The sequence below is a fragment of the Pleurodeles waltl genome, chromosome 2_1 (assembly GCF_031143425.1).
Source record: "Pleurodeles waltl isolate 20211129_DDA chromosome 2_1, aPleWal1.hap1.20221129, whole genome shotgun sequence".
Classification (NCBI taxonomy): domain Eukaryota; kingdom Metazoa; phylum Chordata; class Amphibia; order Caudata; family Salamandridae; genus Pleurodeles; species Pleurodeles waltl.
Window position 1 is genome coordinate 790656231 of NC_090438.1, and position 25202 is coordinate 790681432.

A 25202-nucleotide genomic window follows, 5' to 3' on the forward strand; every position below is an offset into this window, starting at 1 on the left:
CATTTTCTCAAAGAAAACAGAGGTGTTTTTTGCAAAGTGCCTACCTGTGGATTTTGGCCTCTATCTCAGCCGCCACCTAGGGAAACCCACCAAACCTGTGCATTTTTGAAAACTAGAGACCTAGTGGAATCCAAGACGGGGTGACTTGTTGGACTGCCACCAGGTTCTGTTACCCAGACTCCTTTGCAATCCTCAAAATGTGGCTAAAAAAATACTTTAGCCTCACATTTCGGTGACAGAAAGTTCTGGAATCTGAGAGGAGCCACAAATTTCCTTCCACCCAGAGTTTCCCCAAGTCTCCCAATAAAAATGGTACCTCACTTGTGTGGGTAGGTCTAGTGCCCGTGACAGGAAATACCCCAAAACACAAAGTGGACACATAACATTTTCTCAAAGAAAACAGAGGTGTTTTTTGCAAAGTGCCTACCTGTGGATTTTGGCCTCTATCTCAGCCGCCACGTAGGGAAACCTACCAAACCTGTGCATTTTTGAAAACAAGAGACCTAGGGGAATCCAAGATGGGGTGACTTGTTGGGCTCTCACCAGGTTCTGCTATCCAGAATCCTTTGTAAACCTCAAAATGAGGCTACAAAAACACTTTTCCCTCACATTTCGGTGACAGAAAGTTCTGGAATCTGAGAGGAGCCACACATTTCCTTCCAACCAGCATACCCCCAAGTCTCCTGATAAATATGGTACCTCACTTGAGTGGGTAGGCCTAGTGCCCGGGGCAGGAAATGTCCCAAAACACAAAGTGGACACATCACTTTTTCTCAAAGAAAACAGAGGTGTTATTTGCAAAGTGCCTACTTGTGGATTTTGGCCTCTAGCTCAGCCGCCACCTAGGGAAACCTACCAAACCTGTGCATTTTTTTAAACTTGTGACCTAGGGGAATCCAAGACGGGGTGACTTGTTGGGCTGCCACCAGGTTCTGTTACCCAGAATCCTTTGCAATCCTCAAAATGTGGCTAAAAAAATACTTTAGCCTCACATTTCGGTGACAGAAAGTTCTGGAATCTGAGAGGAGCCACAAATTTCCTTCCACCCAGCGTTTCCCCAAGTCTCCCGATAAAAATGGTACCTCACTTGTGTGGGTAGGTCTAGTGCCCGTGACAGGAAATGCCCCAAAACTCAAAGTGGACACATAACATTTTCTCAAAGAAAACAGAGGTGTTTTTTGCAAAGTGCCTACCTGTGGATTTTGGCCTCTATCTCAGCTGCCACCTAGGGAAACCTAACAAACCTGTGAATTTTTTTAAACTAGAAACCTAGGGGAATCCAAGATGGGGTGACTTGTTGGGCTCTCACCAGGTTCTGCTACCCAGAATCCTTTGTAAACCTCAAAATGTGGCTAAAAAAACACTTTTTCCGCTCATTTCAGTGACAGAAAGTTCTGGAATCTGAGAGGAGCCACAAATGTCCTTCTACCCAGCGTTCCCTCAAGTCTCCCGATAAAAATGGTACCTCACTTGTGAGGGTAGACCTAGCGTCCGCGACAGGAAAGCCCCAAAACACAACGTGGAAACATCACATTTTCACAAAGAAAACAGATCTGTTTTGTGCAAAGTGCCTACCTGTGGATTTTGGCCTCTAACTCAGCCGCCACCTAGGGAAACCTACCAAACCTGTGCATTTTTGAAAACTAGAGACCTAGTGGAATCCAAGATGGGGTGACTTGTTGGGTTCTTACCAGGTTCTGCTACCCAGAATCCTTTGTAAACCTCAAAATGTGGCTACAAAAACACTTTTCCCTCACATTTCGGTGACAGAAAGTTCTGGAATCTGAGAGGAGCCACAGATATCCTTCCAACCAGCATACCCCCAAGTCTCCTGATAAATATGGTACCTCACTTGAGTGGGTAGGCCTAGTGCCCGGGACAGGAAATGTCCCAAAACACAAAGTGGACACAACACATTTTCTCAAAGCAAATAGAGGTGTTATTTGTAAAGTGCCTACTTGTGGATTTTGGCCTCTAGCTCAGCCGCCACCTAGGGAAACCTACCAAACCTGTGCATTTTTTTAAACTAGATACATAGGGGAATCCAAGACGGGGTGACTTGTTGGGCTGCCACCAGGTTCTGTTTTCCAGAATCCTTTGCAATCCTCAAAATGTGGCTAAAAAAATACTTTTGCCTCACATTTCGGTGAAAGAAAGTTTTGGAATCTGAGAGGAGCCACAAATTTCCTTCCACCCAGAGATTCCCCAGGTCTCCCGATAAAAATGGTACCTCACTTGTGTGGGTAGGTCTAGTGCCCGTGACAGGAAATACCCCAAAACACAAAGTGGACACATAACATTTTCTCAAAGAAAACAGAGGTGTTTTTTGCAAAGTGCCAACTTGTGGATTTTGGCCTCTATCTAAGCCGCCACCTAGGGAAACCCACCAAACCTGTGCATTTTTGAAAACTAGAGACCTAGGGGAATCTAAGCCGGGGTGACTTGTTGGGCTGCCACCAGGTTCTGTTACCCAGAATCCTTTGCAATCCTCCAATTGTGGCTAAAAAAATACTTTTGCCTCACATTTCGGTGACAGAAAGTTCTGGAATATGAGAGGAGCCACAAATTTCCTTCCACCCAGCGTTTCCCCAAGTCTCCCGATAAAAATGGTACCTCACTTGTGTGGGTAGGTCTAGTGCCCGAGACAGGAAATGCCCGAAAACTCAAAGTGGACACATAACATTTTCTCAAAGAAAACAGAGGTGTTTTTTGCAAAGTGCAAACCTGTGGATTTTGGCCTCTATCTCAGCTGCCACCTAGGGAAACCTACCAAACCTGTGCATTTTTTAAAACTAGAAACCTAGGGGAATCCAAGATGGGGTGATATGTTGGGCTCTCACCAGGTTCTGCTATCCAGAATCCTTTGTAAACCTCAAAATGAGGCTACAAAAACACTTTTCCCTCACATTTCGGTGACAGAAAGTTCTGGAATCTGAGAGGAGCCACACATTTCCTTCCAACCAGCATACCCCCAAGTCTCCTGATAAATATGGTACCTCACTTGAGTGGGTAGGCCTAGTGCCCGGGACAGGAAATGTCCCAAAACACAAAGTGGACACATCACTTTTTCTCAAAGAAAACAGAGGTGTTATTTGCAAAGTGCCTACTTGTGGATTTTGGCCTCTAGCTCAGCCGCCACCTAGGGAAACCTACCAAACCTGTGCATTTTTTTAAACTTGTGACCTAGGGGAATCCAAGACGGGGTGACTTGTTGGGCTGCCACCAGGTTCTGTTACCCAGAATCCTTTGCAATCCTCAAAATGTGGCTAAAAAAATACTTTTGCCTCACATTTCGGTGACAGAAAGTTCTGGAATCTGAGAGGAGCCACAAATTTCCTTCCACCCAGCGTTTCCCCAAGTCTCCCGATAAAAATGGTACCTCACTTGTGTGGGTAGGTCTAGTGCCCGTGACAGGAAATGCCCCAAAACTCAAAGTGGACACATAACATTTTCTCAAACAAAACAGAGGTGTTTTTTGCAAAGTGCCTACCTGTGGATTTTGGCCTCTATCTCAGCTGCCACCTAGGGAAACCTAACAAACCTGTGAATTTTTTTAAACTAGAAACCTAGGGGAATCCAAGATGGGGTGACTTGTTGGGCTCTCACCAGGTTCTGCTACCCAGAATCCTTTGTAAACCTCAAAATGTGGCTAAAAAAACACTTTTTCCGCTCATTTCAGTGACAGAAAGTTCTGGAATCTGAGAGGAGCCACAAATGTCCTTCTACCCAGCGTTCCCTCAAGTCTCCCGATAAAAATGGTACCTCACTTGTGAGGGTAGACCTAGCGTCCGCGACAGGAAAGCCCCAAAACACAACGTGGAAACATCACATTTTCACAAAGAAAACAGATCTGTTTTGTGCAAAGTGCCTACCTGTGGATTTTGGCCTCTAACTCAGCCGCCACCTAGGGAAACCTACCAAACCTGTGCATTTTTGAAAACTAGAGACCTAGTGGAATCCAAGATGGGGTGACTTGTTGGGTTCTTACCAGGTTCTGCTACCCAGAATCCTTTGTAAACCTCAAAATGTGGCTACAAAAACACTTTTCCCTCACATTTCGGTGACAGAAAGTTCTGGAATCTGAGAGGAGCCACAGATATCCTTCCAACCAGCATACCCCCAAGTCTCCTGATAAATATGGTACCTCACTTGAGTGGGTAGGCCTAGTGCCCGGGACAGGAAATGTCCCAAAACACAAAGTGGACACAACACATTTTCTCAAAGCAAACAGAGGTGTTATTTGTAAAGTGCCTACTTGTGGATTTTGGCCTCTATCTCAGCTGCCACCTAGGGAAACCTACCAAACCTGTGCATTTTTTTAAACTAGAAACCTAGGGGAATCCAAGATGGGGTGACTTGTTGGGCTCTCACCAGGTTCTGCTACCCAGAATCCTTTGTAAACCTCAAAATGTGGCTAAAAAAACACTTTTTCCGCACATTTCAGTGACAGAAAGTTCTGGAATCTGAGAGGAGCCACAAATGTCCTTCTACCCAGCGTTCCCTCAAGTCTCCCGATAAAAATGGTACCTCACTTGTGAGGGTAGACCTAGCGTCCGCGACAGGAAAGCCCCAAAACACAACGTGGAAACATCACATTTTCACAAAGAAAACAGATCTGTTTTGTGCAAAGTGCCTACCTGTGGATTTTGGCCTCTAACTCAGCCGCCACCTAGGGAAACCTACCAAACCTGTGCATTTTTGAAAACTAGAGACCTAGGGGAATCTAAGCCGGGGTGACTTGTTGGGCTGCCACCAGGTTCTGTTACCCAGAATCCTTTGCAATCCTCCAATTGTGGCTAAAAAAATACTTTTGCCTCACATTTCGGTGACAGAAAGTTCTGGAATATGAGAGGAGCCACAAATTTCCTTCCACCCAGCGTTTCCCCAAGTCTCCCGATAAAAATGGTACCTCACTTGTGTGGGTAGGTCTAGTGCCCGAGACAGTAAATGCCCGAAAACTCAAAGTGGACACATAACATTTTCTCAAAGAAAACAGAGGTGTTTTTTGCAAAGTGCAAACCTGTGGATTTTGGCCTCTATCTCAGCTGCCACCTAGGGAAACCTACCAAACCTGTGCATTTTTTAAAACTAGAAACCTAGGGGAATCCAAGATGGGGTGACATGTTGGGCTCTCACCAGGTTCTGCTACCCAGAATCCTTAGTAAACCTCAAAATGTGGCTAAAAAAACACTTTTTCCTCACATTTCAGTGACAGAAAGTTCTGGAATCTGAGAGGAGCCACAAATTTCCATCTACCCAGCGTTCCCTCAAGTTTCCCGATAAAAATGGTACCTCACTTGTGGGGGTAGGCCTAGCACCCGCGACAGGAAAAGCCCCAAAACACAACGTGGACACATCACATTTTCACAAAGAAAACAGAGCTGTTTTTTGCAAAGTGCCTACCTGTAGATTTTGGCCTCTAACTCAGCCGCCACCTAGGGAAACCTACCAAACCTGTGCATTTTTGAAAACTAGAGACCTAGGGAAATCCAAGACGGGGTGACTTGTCGGGCTCTCACCAGATTCTGTTACCCAGAATCCTTTGCAAACCTCAAAATGTGGCTAAAAAAAACACTTTTTCCTCACATTTCGGTGACAGAAAGTTCTGGAATCTGAGAGGAGCCACAAATTTCCTTCCAACCAGCATACCCCCAAGTCTCCTGATAAATATGGTACCTCACTTGAGTGGGTAGGCCTAGTGCCCGGGACAGGAAATGTCCCAAAACACAAAGTGGACACATCACATTTTCTCAAAGAAAACAGAGGTGTTATTTGTAAAGTGCCTACTTGTGGATTTTGGCCTCTAGCTCAGCCGCCAAGTAGGGAAACCTACCAAACCTGTGCATTTTTGAAAACTAGAGACCTAGGGGAATCCAAGATGGGGTGACTTGTTGGGCTCTTACCAGGTTCTGCTACCCAGAATCCTTTGTAAACCTCAAAATGTGGCTACAAAAACACTTTTCCCTCACATTTCGGTGACAGAAAGTTCTGGAATCTGAAAGGAGCCACAGATATCCTTCCAACCAGCATACCCCCAAGTCTCCTGATAAATATGGTACCTCACTTGTGTGGGTAGGTCTAGTGCCCGTGACAGGAAATACCCCAAAACACAAAGTGGACACATAACATTTTCTCAAAGAAAACAGAGGTGTTTTTTGCAAAGTGCCAACTTGTGGATTTTGGCCTCTATCTCAGCCGCCACCTAGGGAAACCCACCAAACCTGTGCATTTTTTAAAACTAGAGACCTAGGGGAATCTAAGCCGGGGTGACTTGTTGGGCTGCCATCAGGTTCTGTTACCCAGAATCCTTTGCAATCCTCCAATTGTGGCTAAAAAAATACTTTTGCCTCACATTTCGGTGACAGAAAGTTCTGGAATATGAGAGGAGCCACAAATTTCCTTCCACCCAGCGTTTCCCCAAGTCTCCCGATAAAAATGGTACCTCACTTGTGTGGGTAGGTCTAGTGCCCGAGACAGGAAATGCCCGAAAACTCAAAGTGGACACATAACATTTTCTCAAAGAAAACAGAGGTCTTTTTTGCAAAGTGCAAACCTGTGGATTTTGGCCTCTATCTCAGCTGCCACCTAGGGAAACCTACCAAACCTGTGCATTTTTTAAAACTAGAAACCTAGGGGAATCCAAGATGGGGTGACATGTTGGGCTCTCACCAGGTTCTGCTACCCAGAATCCTTAGTAAACCTCAAAATGTGGCTAAAAAAACTCTTTCTCCTCACATTTCAGTGACAGAAAGTTCTGGAATCTGAGAGGAGCCACAAATTTCCATCTACCCAGCGTTCCTTTAAGTCTCCCGATAAAAATGGTACCTCACTTTTGAGGGTAGGCCTAGCGCCCGTGACAGGAAAAGCCCCAAAACACAATGTGGACACATCACATTTTCACAAAGAAAACAGAGCTGTTTTTTGCAAAGTGCCTACTTGTGGATTTTGGCCTCTAACTCAGCCGCCACCTAGGGAAACCTACCAAACCTGTGCATTTTTTTAAACTAGAGACCTAGGGGAATCCAAGACGGGGTGACTTGTTGGGCTGCCACCAGGTTCTGTTACCCAGAATCCTTTGCAATCCTCAAAATGTGGCTAAAAAAATACTTTTGCCTCACATTTCGGTGACAGAAAGTTCTGGAATCTGAGAGGAGCCACAAATTTCCTTCCACCCAGAGTTTCCCCAAGTCTCCCAATAAAAATGGTACCTCACTTGTGTGGGTAGGTCTAGTGCCCGTGACAGGAAATACCCCAAAACACAAAGTGGACACATCACATTTTCTCAAAGAAAACAGAGGTGTTTTTTGCAAAGTGCCTACCTGTGGATTTTGGCCTCTATCTCAGCCGCCACCTAGGGAAACCTACCAAACCTGTGCATTTTTTAAAACAAGAGACCTAGGGGAATCCAAGATGGGGTGACTTGTTGGGCTCTCACCAGGTTCTGCTATCCAGAATCCTTTGTAAACCTCAAAATGAGGCTACAAAAACACTTTTCCCTCACATTTCGGTGACAGAAAGTTCTGGAATCTGAGAGGAGCCACAAATTTCCTTCCAACCAGCATACCCCCAAGTCTCCTGATAAATATGGTACCTCACTTGAGTGGGTAGGCCTAGTGCCCGGGACAGGAAATGTCCCAAAACACAAAGTGGACACATCACTTTTTCTCAAAGAAAACAGAGGTGTTATTTGCAAAGTGCCTACTTGTGGATTTTGGCCACTAGCTCAGCCGCCACCTAGGGAAACCTACCAAACCTGTGCATTTTTTTAAACTAGAGACCTAGGGGAATCCAAGACGGGGTGACTTGTTGGGCTGCCACCAGGTTCTGTTACCCAGAATACTTTGCAATCCTCAAAATGTGGCTAAAAAAATACTTTTGCCTCAGATTTCGGTGAAAGAAAGTTCTGGAATCTGAGAGGAGCCACAAATTTCCTTCCACCCAGAGTTTCCCCAAGTCTCCTGATAAAAATGGTACCTCACTTGTGTGGGTAGGTCTAGTGCCCGTGACAGGAAATACCCCAAAACACAAAGTGGACACATAACATTTTCTCAAAGAAAACAGAGGTGTTTTTTGCAAAGTGCCTACCTGTGGATTTTGGCCTCTATCTCAGCCGCCCCCTAGGGAAACCCACCAAACCTGTGCATTTTTGAAAACTAGAGACCTAGGGGAATCTAAGCCGGGGTGACTTGTTGGGCTGCCACCAGGTTCTGTTACCCAGAATCCTTTGCAATCCTCAAAATGTGGCTAAACAAATACTTTTGCCTCACATTTCGGTGACAGAAAGTTCTGGAATATGAGAGGAGCCACAAATTTCCTTCCACCCAGCGTTTCCCCAAGTCTCCCGATAAAAATGGTACCTCACTTGTGTGAGTAGGTCTAGTGCCCGAGACAGGAAATGCCCGAAAACTCAAAGTGGACACATAACATTTTCTCAAAGAAAACAGAGGTCTTTTTTGCAAAGTGCAAACCTGTGGATTTTGGCCTCTATCTCAGCTGCCACCTAGGGAAACCTACCAAACCTGTGCATTTTTTAAAACTAGAAACCTAGGGGAATCCAAGATGGGGTGACATGTTGGGCTCTCACCAGGTTCTGCTACCCAGAATCCTTAGTAAACCTCAAAATGTGGCTAAAAAAACTCTTTTTCCTCACATTTCAGTGACAGAAAGTTCTGGAATCTGAGAGGAGCCACAAATTTCCATCTACCCAGCGTTCCTTCAAGTCTCCCGATAAAAATGGTACCTCACTTTTGAGGGTAGGCCTAGCGCCCGTGACAGGAAAAGCCCCAAAACACAATGTGGACACATCACATTTTCACAAAGAAAACAGAGCTGTTTTTTGCAAAGTGCCTACTTGTGGATTTTGGCCTCTAACTCAGCCGCCACCTAGGGAAACCTACCAAACCTGTGCATTTTTTTAAACTAGAGACCTAGGGGAATCCAAGACGGGGTGACTTGTTGGGCTGCCACCAGGTTCTGTTACCCAGAATCCTTTGCAATCCTCAAAATGTGGCTAAAAAAATACTTTAGCCTCACATTTCGGTGACAGAAAGTTCTGGAATCTGAGAGGAGCCACAAATTTCCTTCCACCCAGAGTTTCCCCAAGTCTCCCAATAAAAATGGTACCTCACTTGTGTGGGTAGGTCTAGTGCCCGTGACAGGAAATACCCCAAAACACAAAGTGGACACATAACATTTTCTCAAAGAAAACAGAGGTGTTTTTTGCAAAGTGCCTACCTGTGGATTTTGGCCTCTATCTCAGCTGCCACCTAGGGAAACCTACCAAACCTGTGCATTTTTTAAAACAAGAGACCTAGGGGAATCCAAGATGGGGTGACTTGTTGGGCTCTCACCAGGTTCTGCTATCCAGAATCCTTTGTAAACCTCAAAATGAGGCTACAAAAACACTTTTCCCTCACATTTCGGTGACAGAAAGTTCTGGAATCTGAGAGGAGCCACAAATTTCCTTCTAACCAGCATACCCCCAAGTCTCCTGATAAATATGGTACCTCACTTGAGTGGGTAGGCCTAGTGCCCGGGACAGGAAATGTCCCAAAACACAAAGTGGACACATCACTTTTTCTCAAAGAAAACAGAGGTGTTATTTGCAAAGTGCCTACTTGTGGATTTTGGCGTCTAGCTCAGCCGCCACCTAGGGAAACCTACCAAACCTGTGCATTTTTTTAAACTTGTGACCTAGGGGAATCCAAGACGTGGTGACTTGTTGGGCTGCCACCAGGTTCTGTTACCCAGAATCCTTTGCAATCCTCAAAATGTGGCTAAAAAAATACTTTTGCCTCACATTTCGGTGACAGAAAGTTCTGGAATCTGAGAGGAGCCACAAATTTCCTTCCACCCAGCGTTTCCCCAAGTCTCCTGATAAAAATGGTACCTCACTTGTGTGGGTAGGTCTAGTGCCCGTGACAGGAAATGCCCCAAAACTCAAAGTGGACACATAACATTTTCTCAAAGAAAACAGAGGTGTTTTTTGCAAAGTGCCTACCTGTGGATTTTGGCCTCTATCTCAGCTGCCACCTAGGGAAACCTACCAAACCTGTGCATTTTTTTAAACTAGAAACCTAGGGGAATCCAAGATGGGGTGACTTGTTGGGCTCTCACCAGGTTCTGCTACCCAGAATCCTTAGTAAACCTCAAAATGTGGCTAAAAAAACACTTTTTCCTCAGATTTCAGTGACAGAAAGTTCTGGAATCTGAGAGGAGCCACAAATGTCCATCTACCCAGCGTTCCTTCAAGTCTCCCGATAAAAATGGTACCTCACTTTTGAGAGTAGGCCTAGCGCCCGCGACAGGAAAAAAACCCCAAAACACAACGTGGACACATCACATTTTCACAAAGAAAACAGAGCTGTTTTTTGCAAAGTGCCTACTTGTGGATTTTGGCCTCTAACTCAGCCGCCACCTAGGGAAACCTACCAAACCTGTGCATTTTTTAAATCTAGAGACCTAGGGGAATCCAAGATGGGGTGACTTGTTGGGCTCTCACCAGGTTCTGCTAACCAGAATCCTTTGTAAACCTCAAAATGTGGCTACAAAAACACTTTTCCCTCACATTTCGGTGACAGAAAGTTCTGGAATCTGAGAGGAGCCACAAATTTCCTTCCAACCAGCGTTTCCCCAAGTCTCCTGATAAAAATGGTACCTCACTTGTGTGGGTAGGTCTAGTGCCCGTGACAGGAAATGCCCCAAAACACAAAGTGAACACATAACATTTTCTCAAAGAAAACAGAGGTGTTTTTTGCAAAGTACCTATTTGTGGATTTTGGCCTCTATCTCAGCCGCCACCTAGGAAAACCTACCAAACCTGTGTATTTTTTAAAACTAGAGACCTAGGGGAATCCAAGACGGGGTGACTTTTTGGGCTGCCACCAGGTTCTGTTACCCAGAATCCTTTGCAATCCTCAAAATGTGGCTAAAAAAATACTTTGCCTCACATTTCGGTGACAGAAAGTTCTGGAATCTGAGAGGAGCCACAAATTTCCTTCCACCCAGAGTTTCCCCAAGTCTCCCGATAAAAATGGTACCTCACTTGTGTGGGTAGGTCTAGTGCCCGTGACAGGAAATGCCCCAAAACTCAAAGTGGACACATAACATTTTCTCAAAGAAAACAGCGGTGTTTTTTGCAAAGTGCCTACCTGTGGATTTTGGCCTCTATGTCAGCCGCCACCTAGGGAAACCTACCAAACCTATGCATTTTTGAAAACTAGAGACCTAGGGGAATCGAATAAGGGGTGACTTGTCGGGCTCCCACCAGGTTCTGCTACCTAGAATCCTTTGTAAACCTCAAAATGTGGCTAAAAAAACACTTTTTCCTCACATTTCAGTGACAGAAAATTCTGGAATCTGAGAGGTGCCACACATTTCCTTCTACCCAGCGTTCCCTCAAGTTTCCCGATAAAAATGGTACCTCACTTGTGCGGGTAGGCCTAGCACCCGCGACAGGAAAAGCCCCAAAACACAACGTGGACACATCACATTTTCACAAAGAAAACAGAGCTGTTTTTTGCAAAGTGCCTACCTGTAGATTTTGGCCTCTAACTCGGCCGCCACCTAGGGAAACCTACCAAACCTGTGCATTTTTGAAAACTAGAGACCTAGGGAAATCCAAGACGGGGTGACTTGTCGGGCTCTCACCAGATTCTGTTACCCAGAATCCTTTGCAAACCTCAAAATGTGGCTAAAAAAAACACTTTTTCCTCACATTTCGGTGACAGAAAGTTCTGGAATCTGAGAGGAGCCACAAATTTCCTTCCAACCAGCATACCCCCAAGTCTCCTGATAAATATGGTACCTCACTTGAGTGGGTAGGCCTAGTGCCCGGGACAGGAAATGTCCCAAAACACAAAGTGGACACATCACATTTTCTCAAAGAAAACAGAGGTGTTATTTGTAAAGTGCCTACTTGTGGATTTTGGCCTCTAGCTCAGCCACCACCTAGGGAAACCTACCAAACCTGTGCATTTTTTTAAACTAGAGACCTAGTGGAATCCAAGACGGGGTGACTTGTTGGGCTGCCACCAGGTTCTGTTACCCAGAATCCTTTGCAATCCTCAAAATGTGCCTAAAAAAATACTTTTGCCTCAGATTTCGGTGAAAGAAAGTTCTGGAATCGGAGAGGAGCCACAAATTTCCTTCCACCCAGAGTTTCCCCAAGTCTCCTGATAAAAATGGTACCTCACTTGTGTGGGTAGGTCTAGTGCCCGTGACAGGAAATACCCCAAAACACAAAGTGGACACATAACATTTTCTCAAAGAAAACAGAGGTGTTTTTTGCAAAGTGCCTACCTGTGGATTTTGGCCTCTATCTCAGCCGCCACCTAGGGAAACCCACCAAACCTGTGCATTTTTGAAAACTAGAGACCTAGTGGAATCCAAGACGGGGTGACTTGTTGGACTGCCACCAGGTTCTGTTACCCAGACTCCTTTGCAATCCTCAAAATGTGGCTAAAAAAATACTTTAGCCTCACATTTCGGTGACAGAAAGTTCTGGAATCTGAGAGGAGCCACAAATTTCCTTCCACCCAGAGTTTCCCCAAGTCTCCCAATAAAAATGGTACCTCACTTGTGTGGGTAGGTCTAGTGCCCGTGACAGGAAATACCCCAAAACACAAAGTGGACACATAACATTTTCTCAAAGAAAACAGAGGTGTTTTTTGCAAAGTGCCTACCTGTGGATTTTGGCCTCTATCTCAGCCGCCACGTAGGGAAACCTACCAAACCTGTGCATTTTTTAAAACAAGAGACCTAGGGGAATCCAAGATGGGGTGACTTGTTGGGCTCTCACCAGGTTCTGCTATCCAGAATCCTTTGTACACCTCAAAATGAGGCTACAAAAACACTTTTCCCTCACATTTCGGTGACAGAAAGTTCTGGAATCTGAGAGGAGCCACACATTTCCTTCCAACCAGCATACCCCCAAGTCTCCTGATAAATATGGTACCTCACTTGAGTGGGTAGGCCTAGTGCCCGGGGCAGGAAATGTCCCAAAACACAAAGTGGACACATCACTTTTTCTCAAAGAAAACAGAGGTGTTATTTGCAAAGTGCCTACTTGTGGATTTTGGCCTCTAGCTCAGCCGCCACCTAGGGAAACCTACCAAACCTGTGCATTTTTTTAAACTTGTGACCTAGGGGAATCCAAGACGGGGTGACTTGTTGGGCTGCCACCAGGTTCTGTTACCCAGAATCCTTTGCAATCCTCAAAATGTGGCTAAAAAAATACTTTTGCCTCACATTTCGGTGACAGAAAATTCTGGAATCTGAGAGGAGCCACAAATTTCCTTCCACCCAGCGTTTCCCCAAGTCTCCCGATAAAAATGGTACCTCACTTGTGTGGGTAGGTCTAGTGCCCGTGACAGGAAATGCCCCAAAACTCAAAGTGGACACCTAACATTTTCTCAAAGAAAACAGAGGTGTTTTTTGCAAAGTGCCTACCTGTGGATTTTGGCCTCTATCTCAGCTGCCACCTAGGGAAACCTAACAAACCTGTGAATTTTTTTAAACTAGAAACCTAGGGGAATCCAAGATGGGGTGACTTGTTGGGCTCTCACCAGGTTCTGCTACCCAGAATCCTTTGTAAACCTCAAAATGTGGCTAAAAAAACACTTTTTCCGCTCATTTCAGTGACAGAAAGTTCTGGAATCTGAGAGGAGCCACAAATGTCCTTCTACCCAGCGTTCCCTCAAGTCTCCCGATAAAAATGGTACCTCACTTGTGAGGGTAGACCTAGCGTCCGCGACAGGAAAGCCCCAAAACACAACGTGGAAACATCACATTTTCACAAAGAAAACAGATCTGTTTTGTGCAAAGTGCCTACCTGTGGATTTTGGCCTCTAACTCAGCCGCCACCTAGTGAAACCTACCAAACCTGTGCATTTTTGAAAACTAGAGACCTAGTGGAATCCAAGATGGAGTGACTTGTTGGGTTCTTACCAGGTTCTGCTACCCAGAATCCTTTGTAAACCTCAAAATGTGGCTACAAAAACACTTTTCCCTCACATTTCGGTGACAGAAAGTTCTGGAATCTGAGAGGAACCACAGATATTCTTCCAACCAGCATACCCCCAAGTCTCCTGATAAATATGGTACCTCACTTGAGTGGGTAGGCCTAGTGCCCGGGACAGGAAATGTCCCAAAACACAAAGTGGACACAACACATTTTCTCAAAGCAAATAGAGGTGTTATTTGTAAAGTGCCTACTTGTGGATTTTGGCCTCTAGCTCAGCCGCCACCTAGGGAAACCTACCAAACCTGTGCATTTTTTTAAACTAGATACATAGGGGAATCCAAGACGGGGTGACTTGTTGGGCTGCCACCAGGTTCTGTTTTCCAGAATCCTTTGCAATCCTCAAAATGTGGCTAAAAAAATACTTTTGCCTCACATTTCGGTGAAAGAAAGTTTTGGAATCTGAGAGGAGCCACAAATTTCCTTCCACCCAGAGATTCCCCAGGTCTCCCGATAAAAATGGTACCTCACTTGTGTGGGTAGGTCTAGTGCCCGTGACAGGAAATACCCCAAAACACAAAGTGGACACATAACATTTTCTCAAAGAAAACAGAGGTGTTTTTTGCAAAGTGCCTAGTTGTGGATTTTGGCCTCTATCTCAGCTGCCACCTAGGGAAACCTAACAAACCTGTGAATTTTTTTAAACTAGAAACCTAGGGGAATCCAAGATGGGGTGACTTGTTGGGCTCTCACCAGGTTCTGCTACCCAGAATCCTTTGTAAACCTCAAAATGTGGCTAAAAAAACACTTTTTCCGCTCATTTCAGTGACAGAAAGTTCTGGAATCTGAGAGGAGCCACAAATGTCCTTCTACCCAGCGTTCCCTCAAGTCTCCCGATAAAAATGGTACCTCACTTGTGAGGGTAGACCTAGCGTCCGCGACAGGAAAGCCCCAAAACACAACGTGGAAACATCACATTTTCACAAAGAAAACAGATCTGTTTTGTGCAAAGTGCCTACCTGTGGATTTTGGCCTCTAACTCAGCCGCCACCTAGTGAAACCTACCAAACCTGTGCATTTTTGAAAACTAGAGACCTAGTGGAATCCAAGATGGAGTGACTTGTTGGGTTCTTACCAGGTTCTGCTACCCAGAATCCTTTGTAAACCTCAAAATGTGGCTACAAAAACACTTTTCCCTCACATTTCGGTGACAGAAAGTTCTGGAATCTGAGAGGAACCACAGATATTCTTCCAACCAGCATACCCCCAAGTCTCCTGATAAATATGGTACCTCACTTGAGTGGGTAGGCCTAGTGCCCGGGACAGGAAATGTCCCAAAACACAAAGTGGACACAACACATTTTCTCAAAGCAAATAGAGGTGTTATTTGTAAAGTGCCTACTTGTGGATTTTGGCCTCTAGCTCAGCCGCCACCTAGGGAAACCTACCAAACCTGTGCATTTTTTTAAACTAGATACATAGGGGAATCCAAGACGGGGTGACTTGTTGGGCTGCCACCAGGTTCTGTTTTCCAGAATCCTTTGCAATCCTCAAAATGTGGCTAAAAAAATACTTTTGCCTCACATTTCGGTGAAAGAAAGTTTTGGAATCTGAGAGGAGCCACAAATTTCCTTCCACCCAGAGATTCCCCAGGTCTCCCGATAAAAATGGTACCTCACTTGTGTGGGTAGGTCTAGTGCCCGTGACAGGAAATACCCCAAAACACAAAGTGGACACATAACATTTTCTCAAAGAAAACAGAGGTGTTTTTTGCAAAGTGCCAACTTGTGGATTTTGGCCTCTATCTAAGCCGCCACCTAGGGAAACCCACCAAACCTGTGCATTTTTGAAAACTAGAGACCTAGGGGAATCTAAGCCGGGGTGACTTGTTGGGCTGCCACCAGGTTCTGTTACCCAGAATCCATTGCAATCCTCCAATTGTGGCTAAAAAAATACTTTTGCCTCACATTTCGGTGACAGAAAGTTCTGGAATATGAGAGGAGCCACAAATTTCCTTCCACCCAGCGTTTCCCCAAGTCTCCCGATAAAAATGGTACCTCACTTGTGTGGGTAGGTCTAGTGCCCGAGACAGGAAATGCCCGAAAACTCAAAGTGGACACATAACATTTTCTCAAAGAAAACAGAGGTGTTTTTTGCAAAGTGCAAACCTGTGGATTTTGGCCTCTATCTCAGCTGCCACCTAGGGAAACCTACCAAACCTGTGCATTTTTTAAAACTAGAAACCTAGGGGAATCCAAGATGGGGTGACATGTTGGGCTCTCACCAGGTTCTGCTATCCAGAATCCTTTGTAAACCTCAAAATGAGGCTACAAAAACACTTTTCCCTCACATTTCGGTGACAGAAAGTTCTGGAATCTGAGAGGAGCCACACATTTCCTTCCAACCAGCATACCCCCAAGTCTCCTGATAAATATGGTACCTCACTTGAGTGGGTAGGCCTAGTGCCCGGGACAGGAAATGTCCCAAAACACAAAGTGGACACATCACTTTTTTTCAAAGAAAACAGAGGTGTTATTTGCAAAGTGCCTTCTTGTGGATTTTGGCCTCTAGCTCAGCCGCCACCTAGGGAAACCTACCAAACCTGTGCATTTTTTTAAACTTGTGACCTAGGGGAATCCAAGACGGGGTGACTTGTTGGGCTGCCACCAGGTTCTGCTACCCAGAATCCTTAGTAAACCTCAAAATGTGGCTAAAAAAACACTTTTTCCTCACATTTCAGTGACAGAAAGTTCTGGAATCTGAGAGGAGCCACAAATTTCCATCTACCCAGCGTTCCCTCAAGTTTCCCGATAAAAATGGTACCTCACTTGTGGGGGTAGGCCTAGCACCCGCGACAGGAAAAGCCCCAAAACACAACGTGGACACATCACATTTTCACAAAGAAAACAGAGCTGTTTTTTGCAAAGTGCCTACCTGTAGATTTTGGCCTCTAACTCAGCCGCCACCTAGGGAAACCTACCAAACCTGTGCATTTTTGAAAACTAGAGACCTAGGGAAATCCAAGACGGGGTGACTTGTCGGGCTCTCACCAGATTCTGTTACCCAGAATCCTTTGCAAACCTCAAAATGTGGCTAAAAAAAACACTTTTTCCTCACATTTCGGTGACAGAAAGTTCTGGAATCTGAGAGGAGCCACAAATTTCCTTCCAACCAGCATACCCCCAAGTCTCCTGATAAATATGGTACCTCACTTGAGTGGGTAGGCCTAGTGCCCGGGACAGGAAATGTCCCAAAACACAAAGTGGACACATCACATTTTCTCAAAGAAAACAGAGGTGTTATTTGTAAAGTGCCTACTTGTGGATTTTGGCCTCTAGCTCAGCCGCCACCTAGGGAAACCTACCAAACCTGTGCATTTTTGAAAACTAGAGACCTAGGGGAATCCAAGATGGGGTGACTTGTTGGGCTCTTACCAGGTTCTGCTACCCAGAATCCTTTGTAAACCTCAAAATGTGGCTACAAAAACACTTTTCCCTCACATTTCGGTGACAGAAAGTTCTGGAATCTGAGAGGAGCCACAGATATCCTTCCAACCAGCATACCCCCAAGTCTCCTGATAAATATGGTACCTCACTTGTGTGGGTAGGTCTAGTGCCCGTGACAGGAAATACCCCAAAACACAAAGTGGACACATAACATTTTCTCAAAGAAAACAGAGGTGTTTTTTGCAAAGTGCCAACTTGTGGATTTTGGCCTCTATCTCAGCCGCCACCTAGGGAAACCCACCAAACCTGTGCATTTTTTAAAACTAGAGACCTAGGGGAATCTAAGCCGGGGTGACTTGTTGGGCTGCCATCAGGTTCTGTTACCCAGAATCCTTTGCAATCCTCCAATTGTGGTTAAAAAAATACTTTTGCCTCACATTTCGGTGACAGAAAGTTCTGGAATATGAGAGGAGCCACAAATTTCCTTCCACCCAGCGTTTCCCCAAGTCTCCCGATAAAAATGGTACCTCACTTGTGTGGGTAGGTCTAGTGCCCGAGACAGGAAATGCCCGAAAACTCAAAGTGGACACATAACATTTTCTCAAAGAAAACAGAGGTGTTTTTTGCAAAGTGCAAACCTGTGGATTTTGGCCTCTATCTCAGCTGCCACCTAGGGAAACCTACCAAACCTGTGCATTTTTCAAAACTAGAAACCTAGGGGAATCCAAGATGGGGTGACATGTTGGGCTCTCACCAGGTTCTGCTACCCAGAATCCTTAGTAAACCTCAAAATGTGGCTAAAAAAACACTTTTTCCTCACATTTCAGTGACAGAAAGTTCTGGAATCTGAGAGGAGCCACGAATTTCCATCTACCCAGCGTTCCTTCAAGTCTCCCGATAAAAATGGTAACTCACTTTTGAGAGTAGGCCTAGCGCCCGCGACAGGAAAAGCCCCAAAAAACAACGTGGACACATCACATTTTCACAAAGAAAACAGAGCTGTTTTTTGCAAAGTGCCTACTTGTGGATTTTGGCCTCTAACTCAGCCGCCACCTAGGGAAACCTACCAAACCTGTGCATTTTTTAAATCTAGAGACCTAGGGGAATCCAAGATGGGGTGACTTTTTGGGCTGCCACCAGGTTCTGTTACCCAGAATCCTTTGCAATCCTCAAAACGTGGCTAAAAAAATACTTTGCCTCACATTTCGGTGACAGAAAGTTCTGGAATCTGAGAGGAGCCACAAATTTCCTTCCACCCAGAGTTTCCCCAAGTCTCCCGATAAAAATAGTACCTCACTTGTGTGGGTAGGTCTAGTGCCCGAGACAGGAAATGCCCCAAAACTCAAAGTGGACACATAACATTTTCTCAAAGAAAACAGCGGTGTTTTTTGCAAAGTGCCTACCTGTGGATTTTGGCCTCTATGTCAGCCGCCACCTAGGGAAACCTACCAAACCTATGCATTTTTGAAAACTAGAGACCTAGGGGAATCGAAGAAGGGGTGACTTGTTGGGCTCCCACCAGGTTCTGCTACCCAGAATCCTTTGTAAACCTCAAAATGTGGCTAAAAAAACAATTTTTCCTCACATTTCAGTGACAGAAAATTCTGGAATCTGAGAGGAGCCACAAATTTCCTTCTACCCAGCGTTCCCTCAAGTTTCCCGATAAAAATGGTACCTCACTTGTGGGGGTAGGCCTAGCACCCGCGACAGGAAAAGCCCCAAAACACAACGTGGACACATCACATTTTCACAAAGAAAACAGAGCTGTTTTTTGCAAAGTGCCTACCTGTAGATTTTGGCCTCTAACTCAGCCGCCACCTAGGGAAACCTACCAAACCTGTGCATTTTTGAAAACTAGAGACCTAGGGAAATCCAAGACGGGGTGACTTGTCGGGCTCTCACCAGATTCTGTTACCCAGAATCCTTTGCAAACCTCAAAATGTGGCTAAAAAAAACACTTTTTCCTCACATTTCAGTGACAGAAAGTTCTGGAATCTGAGAGGAGCCACAAATTTCCTTCCAACCAGCATACCCCCAAGTCTCCTGATAAATATGGTACCTCACTTGAGTGGGTAGGCCTAGTGCCCGGGACAGGAAATGTCCCAAAACACAAAGTGGACACATCACATTTTCTCAAAGAAAACAGAGGTGTTATTTGTACAGTGCCTACTTGTGGATTTTGGCCTCTAGCTCAGCCGCCACCTAGGGAAACCTACCAAACCTGTGCATTTTTTTAAACTAGAGACCTAGTGGAATCCAAGACGGGGTGACTTGTTGGGCTGCCACCAGGTTCTGTTACCCAGAATCCTTTGCAATCCTCAAAATGTGGGTAAAAAAATACTTTTGCCTCAGATTTCGGTGACAGAAAGTTCTGGAATCTGAGAGGAGCCACAAATTTCCTTCCACCCAGAGTTTCCCCAAGTCTCCTGATAAAAATGGTACCTCACTTGTGTGGGTAAGTCTAGTGCCCGTGACAGGAAATACCCCAAAACACAAAGTGGACACATAACATTTTCTCAAAGAAAACAGAGGTGTTTTTTGCAAAGTGCCTACCTGTGGATTTTGGCCTCTATCTCAGCCGCCACCTAGGGAAACCCACCAAACCTGTGCATTTTTGAAAACTAGAGACCTAAGGGAATCTAAGCCGGGGTGACTTGTTGGGCTGCCACCAGGTTCTGTTACCCAGAATCCTTTGCAATCCTCAAAATGTGGCTAAAAAAATACTTTTGCCTCACATTTCGGTGACAGAAAGTTCTGGAATATGAGAAGAGCCACAAATTTCATTCCACCCAGCGTTTCCCCAAGTCTCCCGATAAAAATGGTACCTCACTTGTGTGGGTAGGTCTAGTGCCCGAGACAGGAAATGCCCGAAAACTCAAAGTGGAGACATAACATTTTCTCAAAGAAAACAGAGGTCTTTTTTGCAAAGTGCAAACCTGTGGATTTTGGCCTCTATCTGAGCTGCCACCTAGGGAAACCTACCAAACCTGTGCATTTTTTAAAACTAGAAACCTAGGGGAATCCAAGATGGGGTGACATGTTGGGCTCTCACCAGGTTCTGCTTCCCAGAATCCTTAGTAAACCTCAAAGTGTGGCTAAAAAAACACTTTTTCCTCACATTTCAGTGACAGAAAGTTCTGGAATCTGAGAGGAGCCACAAATTTCCATCTACCCAGCGTTCCTTCAAGTCTCCCGATAAAAATGGTACCTCACTTTTGAGGGTAGGCCTAGCGCCCGCGACAGGAAAAGCCCCAAAACACAACGTGGACACATCACATTTTCACAAAGAAAACAGAGCTGTTTTTTGCAAAGTGCCTACTTGTGGATTTTGGCCTCTAACTCAGCCGCCACCTAGGGAAACCTACCAAACCTGTGCATTTTTGAAAACTAGAGACCTAGGGGAATCCAAGATGGGGTGACTTGTTGGGCTCTCACCAGGTTCTGCTATCCAGAATCCTTTGTAAACCTCAAAATGTGGCTACAAAAACATTTTTCCCTCAAATTTAGGTGTCAGAAAGTTCTGGAATCTGAGAGGAGCCACAAATTTCCTTCCAACCAGCATACCCCCAAGTCTCCTTATAAATAAGGTACCTCACTTGAGTGGGTAGGCCTAGTGCCCGGGACAGGAAATGTCCCAAAACACAAAGTGGACACATCACATTTTCTCAAAGAAAACAGAGGTGTTTTTTGCAAAGTGCCTATTTGTGGATTTTGGCCTCTACCTCAGCCGCCACCTAGGGAAACCTACCAAACCTGTGCATTTTTTAAAACTAGAGACCTCGGGGAATCCAAGAAGGGGTGACTTTTTGGGCTCCCACCAGGTTCTGCTACCCAGAATCCTTTGTAAACCTCAAAATGTGGCTACAAAAACACTTTTCCCTCACATTTCGGTGACAGAAAGTTCTGGAATCTGAGAGGATTCACAAATTTCCTTCCAACCAGCATAACCCCAAGTATACTGATAAAAATGGTACCTCACTTGTGGGGGTAGGCGTAGTGCCCGGGACCGGAAATGCCCCGAAGCTCAAAGTGGACACATAACATTTTCTCAAAGAAAACAGAGGTGTTTTTTGCAAAGTGCCAACTTCTGGATTTTGGCCTCTATCTCAGCCGCCACCTAGGGAAACCTACCAAACCTGTGCATTTTTGAAAACTAGAGACCTAGGGGAATCAAAGACGGGGTGACTTGTTAGGCTGCCACCAGGTTTTGTTACCCAAAATCCTTGCAAACCTCAAAATGTGGCTAAAAAAACACTTTTTCCTCACATTTCGGTGACAGAAAGTTCTGGAATCTGAGAGGAGCCACAAATTTCCTTCCAACCAGCGGTCCCTAAAGTCTCCTGATAAAAATGGTACCTCACTTGTGTGGGTAGGCCTCGTGCCCGGGACAGGAAATGCCCCAAAACAAAAAGTGGACACATCACTTTTTCTCAAAGAAAACAGAGGTGTTTTTTGCAAAGTGCCTAGTTGTGGATTTTGGCCTCTATCTCAGCCGCCACCTAGTGAAACCTACCAAACCTGTCCATTTTTTAAAACTAGAGACCTAGGGGAATCCAAGAAGGGGTGACTTGTTGGGCTGCCACCAGCTTCTGTTACCCAGAATCCTTTGCAATCCTCAAAATGTGTCCCAAAAAATAGTTTTACCTCACATTTCGGTGACAGAAAGTTCTGGAATCTGAGAGGAGCCACAAAAGCCCTTCCACCCAGCGTTTCCCCAAGTCTCCTGATAAAAATGGTACCTCACTTGTGTGGGTAGGTCTAGTGCCCGTGACAGGAAATGCCCCAAAACACAAAGTGGACACATAACATTTTCTCAAAGAAAACAGAGGTGTTTTTTGCAAAGTGCCTATCTGTGGATTTTGGCCTCTATCTCAGCCGCCACCTAAGGAAACCTACCAAACCTGTGCATTTTTTAAAACTAGAGACCTAGGGGAATCCAAGACGGGTTGACTTTTTGGGCTGCCAGCAGGTTCTGTTACCCAGAATCTTTTGCAATCCTCAAAATGTGGCTAAAAAAATACTTTTGCCTCACATTTCGGTGACAGAAAGTTCTGGAATATGAGAGGAGCCACAAATTTCCTTTCACCCAGCGTTTCCCCAAGTCTCCTGATAAAAATGGTACCTCACTTGTGTGGGTAGGTCTAGTGCCCGTGACAGGAAATGCCCCAAAACACAAAGTGGACACATAACATTTTCTCAAAGAAAACAGAGGTGTTTTTTGCAAAGTACCTATTTGTGGATTTTGGCCTCTATCTCAGCCGCCACCTAGGAAAACCTACCAAACCTGTGTATTTTTTAAAACTAGAGACCTAGGGGAATCCAAGACGGGGTGACGTTTTGGGCTGCCACCAGGTTCTGTTACCCAGAATCCTTTGCAATCCTCAAAATGTGGCTAAAAAAATACTTTGCCTCACATTTCGGTGACAGAAAGTTCTGGAATCTGAGAGGAGCCACAAATTTCCTTCCACCCAGAGTTTCCCCAAGTCTCCCGATAAAAATGGTACCTCACTTGTGTGGGTAGGTCTAGTGCCCGTGACAGGAAATGCCCCAAAACTCAAAGTGGACACATAACATTTTCTCAAAGAAAACAGCGGTGTTTTTTGCAAAGTGCCTACCTGTGGATTTTGGCCTCTATGTCAACCGCCACCTAGGGAAACCTACCAAACCTATGCATTTTTGAAAACTAGAGACCTAGGGGAATCGAATAAGGGGTGACTTGTTGGGCTCCCACCAGGTTCTGCTACCCAGAATCCTTTGTAAACCTCAAAATGTGGCTAAAAAAACACTTTTTCCTCACATTTCAGTGACAGAAAATTCTGGAATCTGAGAGGAGCCACAAATTTCCTTCTACCCAGCGTTCCCTCAAGTTTCCCGATAAAAATGGTACCTCACTTGTGCGGGTAGGCCTAGCACCCGCGACAGGAAAAGCCCCAAAACACAACGTGGACACATCACATTTTCACAAAGAAAACAGAGCTGTTTTTTGCAAAGTGCCTACCTGTAGATTTTGGCCTCTAACTCAGCCGCCACCTAGGGAAACCTACCAAACCTGTGCATTTTTTAAAACTAGAGACCTAGGGGAATCCAAGACGGGGTGACTTGTCGGGCTCTCACCAGATTCTGTTACCCAGAATCCTTTGCAAACCTCAAAATGTGGCTAAAAAAAACACTTTTTCCTCACATTTCGGTGACAGAAAGTTCTGGAATCTGAGAGGAGCCACAAATTTCCTTCCAACCAGCATACCCCCAAGTCTCCTGATAAATATGGTACCTCACTTGAGTGGGTAGGCCTAGTGCCCGGGACAGGAAATGTCCCAAAACACAAGGTGGACACATCACATTTTCTCAAAGAAAACAGAGGTGTTATTTGTAAAGTGCCTACTTGTGGATTTTGGCCTCTAGCTCAGCCGCCACCTAGGGAAACCTACCAAACCTGTGCATTTTTTTAAACTAGAGACCTAGTGGAATCCAAGACGGGGTGACTTGTTGGGCTGCCACCATGTTCTGTTACCCAGAATCCTTTGCAATCCTCAAAATGTGGCTAAAAAAATACTTTTGCCTCAGATTTCGGTGAAAGAAAGTTCTGGAATCTGAGAGGAGCCACAAATTTCCTTCCACCCAGAGTTTCCCCAAGTCTCCTGATAAAAATGGTACCTCACTTGTGTGGGTAGGACTAGTGCCCGTGACAGGAAATACCCCAAAACACAAAGTGGACACATAACATTTTCTCAATGAAAACAGAGGTGTTTTTTGCAAAGTGCCTACCTGTGGATTTTGGCCTCTATCTCAGCCGCCACCTAGGGAAACCCACCAAACCTGTGCATTTTTGAAAACTAGAGACCTAGTGGAATCCAAGACGGGGTGACTTGTTGGGCTGCCACCAGGTTCTGTTACCCAGACTCCTTTGCAATCCTCAAAATGTGGCTAAAAAAATACTTTAGCCTCACATTTCGGTGACAGAAAGTTCTGGAATCTGAGAGGAGCCACAAATTTCCTTCCACCCAGAGTTTCCCCAAGTCTCCCAATAAAAATGGTACCTCACTTGTGTGGGTAGGTCTAGTGCCCGTGACAGGAAATACCCCAAAACACAAAGTGGACACATAACATTTTCTCAAAGAAAACAGAGGTGTTTTTTGCAAAGTGCCTACCTGTGGATTTTGGCCTCTATCTCAGCCGCCACCTAGGGAAACCTACCAAACCTGTGCATTTTTGAAAACAAGAGACCTAGGGGAATCCAAGATGGGGTGACTTGTTGGGCTCTCACCAGGTTCTGCTATCCAGAATCCTTTGTAAACCTCAAAATGAGGCTACAAAAACACTTTTCCCTCACATTTCGGTGACAGAAAGTTCTGGAATCTGAGAGGAGCCACACATTTCCTTCCAACCAGCATACCCCCAAGTCTCCTGATAAATATGGTACCTCACTTGAGTGGGTAGGCCTAGTGCCTGGGACAGGAAATGTCCCAAAACACAAAGCGGACACATCACTTTTCTTAAAGAAAACAGAGGTGTTATTTGCAAAGTGCCTACTTGTGGATTTTGGCCTCTAGCTCAGCCGCCACCTAGGGAAACCTACCAAACCTGTGCATTTTTTTAAACTTGTGACCTAGGGGAATCCAAGACGGGGTGACTTGTTGGGCTGCCACCAGGTTCTGTTACCCAGAATCCTTTGCAATCCTCAAAATGTGGCTAAAAAAATACTTTTGACTCACATTTCGGTGACAGAAAGTTCTGGAATCTGAGAGGAGCCACAAATTTCCTTCCACCCAGCGTTTCCCCAAGTCTCCCGATAAAAA